This window comes from Egretta garzetta, unplaced genomic scaffold (genome assembly GCF_000687185.1).
Source record: "Egretta garzetta isolate BGI_Z169 unplaced genomic scaffold, ASM68718v1 scaffold652, whole genome shotgun sequence".
Taxonomy (NCBI): Eukaryota; Metazoa; Chordata; class Aves; order Pelecaniformes; family Ardeidae; genus Egretta; species Egretta garzetta.
The window spans coordinates 6455-11012 of record NW_009258948.1 but is presented as its reverse complement, the minus strand read 5'-3'; positions in this window follow the sequence as shown (position 1 = coordinate 11012).

The following is a 4558-nucleotide window of genomic DNA, read 5'->3' as shown; positions in this document are numbered from 1 at the left end:
TCACAAGGAGTCCCATGGAGAGGACAAGGGGGAATGGACACAAGTTGATCCTGAGGAGATTCCCACTGGACATGAGAAGGAAATTTTTCCCCATGAGAAGAGTCACCCATGGGAATAATCTCCCCAGGGGAGGGGTTGACTCCGCCACATTGGGCACTGTCAGGCCTCAGCTGGACGGGGTGCTGGGCCATCTTGTCTGGACTGGGCTCTTGCCTAGAAAGGTTGGACCAGATGATCCTGGAGGTCCCTTCCAGCCTGGGATTCTGTGATTCTGTTGTTCTGTGAAGTGAAATCTTTTTAGCAGGGCCGGCTGTGACAGGACAAGGGGGGATGGTTTTAAACTGAAGCATGGTAGGTTTGGACTGGATCTAAGTAAGAAATTCTTTACACTGAGGGTGGTAAAACCCTGGCAGGGGTTGCCCAGAGAGGGGGTGGAGGCCCCATCCCTGGGACCATTCCAGGCCAGGTTGGCCGGGGCTGTGAGCAACCTGATGTGGTTCAAGGTGTCCCTGCTCCTGCAGGGTGTTGGGCTGGGTGACCCTAAATGTCCCTTCCAACCCAAAACGTTCTGTGATTCTGTGATTAAGTGCTCTCAGGGCAGCCATGCCATGGTGATGCTCTGGAGAGATACCCCGGGTGCAGATTTCTGCACTGATGCTCCCCAACACGGGACCTTCCCAGCCCCCGAGCTCACCCCCCCGCAGTTTCCCCGTTCCCAAGGTACCAGGGCAGCCTGAACTCGGAGCACAGTCCCATGAAGGGCTGATCAGCCTGAGGGTATTTTGGCAAATTTGAATAATGCCAACAAGCCAAAGCTGCAGAGTCCTCTGTGGAGAAGGGCTGGGAGGAGAAGGACCAACGCAGGGATGCCGGGTTTATGTGCTTGCCCCGTCTCGCCCCTGTCTGCACCCCCACTGCTGCGTACCGTACGCTAGGAAAAGCCAAGGCCAGGGCTGGGGAGCAGGGACATGATTTGTACCAAAGCTGAACCTCCGTTCTTCAGAGCTGCCTGCAGCCTGGTTATTTGTGCTGCAGGTATCGGCGCGCAGGACGTGTTTGCACTCCCGAGCCTTTCCATGAGGAAGGGTTCTCGCCCTCTGTGAACTGACAGCCCACTGAAAACACCGGTCAGTGTCGAAAAGCTCTTCAGCTCATCGCGAGCATCTACCCCGTCGCCTCTCCCGCTTCTAAAACCCCGTAACTCAGCAGAAGTAACGCTGGGCTGGGTCTGTGCCTGCACATTAAATCACCCTGGGCACCGGTGCCAGCCAGGGCCTGACTGCACAGGGTCCACGAAGCAGCTCGGCGAGCCGCTACCCCTCCGCTTCTCGGTGGCACCAAAATACATTGCTCTCCCCCGCAGCTTCACGTCCTTCCACCCATCTCCGGCAAGCAAGCAGCGACCCGAGCCCCAGCGTTTAACATCAGATAGGACTCACCCGGGCCAGCCCCAAAGCGGGACGAGGAACCTCAGCCCTGACCAGCGCGGAGCTGCAGGGCAGCGCAAGCCCCTGCCCGTGCTGCCGAGGGCTGCTGGTATCAACGCTTCCCCCTTCTCAATCCCCGAAGGAACATCAGCCCCGCCACTTGTGGAACCTTAAATTGCTAACGCATTAAAGATTAACAGCAGTTAGCGCTCCCAGGTGAGTCAAGATATTTCCTGCTTTTCCATCATTTGCATTGCAAGTGTTCTCACCCCGTCCCTGCCTGGGGGGGGCATCTCCTGCCCGCTGCATCCCCCGGCGGCAGCGAGGGCCTGGGAGGGCGATGGGCACAGCCCCAGGGGAGCATCTCTGACGTCCAGGAGTGTTTCATCCCCTCCAGGGTGAGAAGTGCCTCGTTATACCCCTGAAACCTCCCAAAACAACCTCCGAATTTTGCTGGCGCTGCCGTGTGCCTCGGCGGGAGGAGTTCCCCCATCTGCCTGACTCCATCCAGCTCATGGTCAATGATCCGCAGATAATGAAGCCTCAAGCGGCCACCACCCCAAAGCTGCCCCGACGGTGCTGCAAAACGGAGAGGGCCACAGAGGTTCCAGTGCGGGCTGAGCTGCTCGCCTGAACGGGCATCAGCTGGAAAAACAGAAGCACCGCCGGTGCATGATCTATAATACACCAGCATTGCAAAGTAATTTTTAAAGTACCTGATGCTGGCAAAAAAAAACCTGAAATAACAGCTCTGTCTGTTCGAAGGGCGCAAAAAGTGAAGTAAAAGCTTGTGATGGGATGGATCTGCCTGCAACCAACATGTTGAAGGTCCATCAATGCAGCAGCAAAAAGGGTCTGGGTGCACAGCGCCATATGAATTAATGATTGGTTTTCACCCCAGGACCAAATGAAAGTGATTGGAAGGGATTGTGGGGTTTTTGATGGAGCAAAGGATATGAATTCTGTACCGCCTGGCCCGCAGTGAGATGCTCACCATGCACCCATTTCTCATAGCACCTCAGGTCCAGAAACAACGCGCAACCAAGGCAGGCATACGGAGAAGAGATGCCCCACTCGGAGGGGTCGTCCTCCTCCGCCAAACTGCCCTGCTCTCCGCCTGCTGAGCCCTCGCTGCCAGAGCTCCAGATTTTACCCGCCTGGAAAACACCCAGCGAGTTTTTGGATGCCGCTGGTGCCACTAATAACAGCAACCACACTGGGCCCTGCCCAAGTCCCCATCAGTGTTTGCTCATGAAGGTGGATTTGCTTCTGAAATGCTGCAATAATTCCCAGTTTAACATCTGCTGCCAGAGAGAGGTCAGGTCCCTGCAGCGCCCGCCAGGACGGCCAGGGAGGACACACGAAAACCCGGGCTCTGGGAGCTGCCCGTGCCCCTGGGGAGTCGATGCCAGTCTGAGGGGATGGACCCCGGCACCTCGTCGGGGCTTGGGACGTCCTTGCTGTTGCAGCAGGGTCGGGCAGGAGAAGACCTGCAGAGTGAAGGGCAGGGAGCCTGCAAACGGGGACAAGAATTCCCCAGGGAATCCAGGGAATTTAGGGTAATGGTTGGGCTTGATGATCCAAAAGGTCTTTTCCAACCTAAACAATTCCATGATTCTATGGAGCCAGGGTGGGGGGAGGATAAGCCTTGCCCAGGCAGGGCTTGTGCTTCTGCCCCGTGGGGCAGTCCGGCGGCAGACCGAGCCCTCGGTGGGGGAAGCTGGGGAGGAGGACGGGACGTGCCCACTCATCCCAGGATGTGCCCACTCACCCCGGGATGTGCCCATTCATCCAGGGATGTTCCTGCTCATCCTGGGACATGCCCACTCAGCCCGGGACGTGCCCGCTCATTCCGGGATGTGCCCACTCACCCTGGGACATGCCCGCTCATCCATCCCCATCCCCTGCAGAGGTTGACCCAGGGTTTTCTGCCGCATGATGGGCCACCGTGCGAGGCGTCTGAGGGCATCACGAGGAAACTCAGTTCCTGTAGGAACAGCCCCACACTCCTGATGTCTCAGTGTTTGTAGCACCCAAGATAAACCTGGAGGAGGGCTTGTGTGCCAGAAAGCCCACCCATCTTCTACTGGGCGGTCTGACAATGCATCAGACAGGGCCGGGCGTCCCGGTACCTGCAGGTGCTGGAGATCTTTCCAACCCACGTGGGAAATTCATCTTATCAGCGTATGGGTTTTAATTTCCTTTCCATTGCCCTCACTGTGGTTTTCTACGGAACAGAGCTGGCCCGAAGCCTTTCAGCCCAAGGAAGAGCTGGTCCCCACCCCCGCTGCTAGAAATGGGGAGGAATTCAGATTTCACAGACTTTACATGAGCGGGTATTTGTAAGAGGAGGAGGGGTACTCTTTAGCCACACACTAATTAAAGGGGAAGTTGAAAATTCAGGTGCCTTCCCCCCAAAAAGCTGCCTCCCTCCCTGCTGCTAGCCAGGGATAACACGTCTCGGGAGGACCCTGCAAAAATATTAAAGCTACAGGTTAAGAATGTTTTCTTCCTGCCCAAACCCCTACAAGTAAGGGCAGGCACCAGCAAAGAGAAGAGCCCAGCTCGTCCCCTGCATCCCAGGGAGCCCCTTCCTTCGGGATGAGCTTCGGCCCCCCGCCTGGCACCGTGCTCTCCAAAGACGTTCCCCACACACCACGCTCCCAGCGGCAGAGTGCAGGACTCACCCGGGGCGCTTCTGTCCTCCCCTGTCCCCGCAGGTGCCCTCTGGGTGGGCATGCACAGCCATGGCCGGGGGGCACGCAGGGCTCCGAGGGCCCCATTTTTTTCCTGCGGGCGCCTCCGTCCCCACCTCTGGCTGGTGTCCCCACGAGGTCCCGTTTCTCCCTGCGGGGTGGAAGGGAGGGCTGGCTGGCAAGGATGCCCGGCTCATTAGCCCTGTGGGGCATCAGACACCGTTTTTTTGGCCCAAATGAGGCAGAAGCAGAGTACAAACACCGAGCGCGAATGCGGCACACCGAGGGGCAGGGGCGGGCAGGGGTCTGCGGGGAATAAAGATCTGGGCACCGCTTTGCACGCGCCCTGGCTCTGCCCCGGACGAGGGTGCGCAGGCAAACACCGCCGGGCGGTGGGCGGTAGGTGGAGAGCAGTGTCCCTGCCGGGGACCCCCC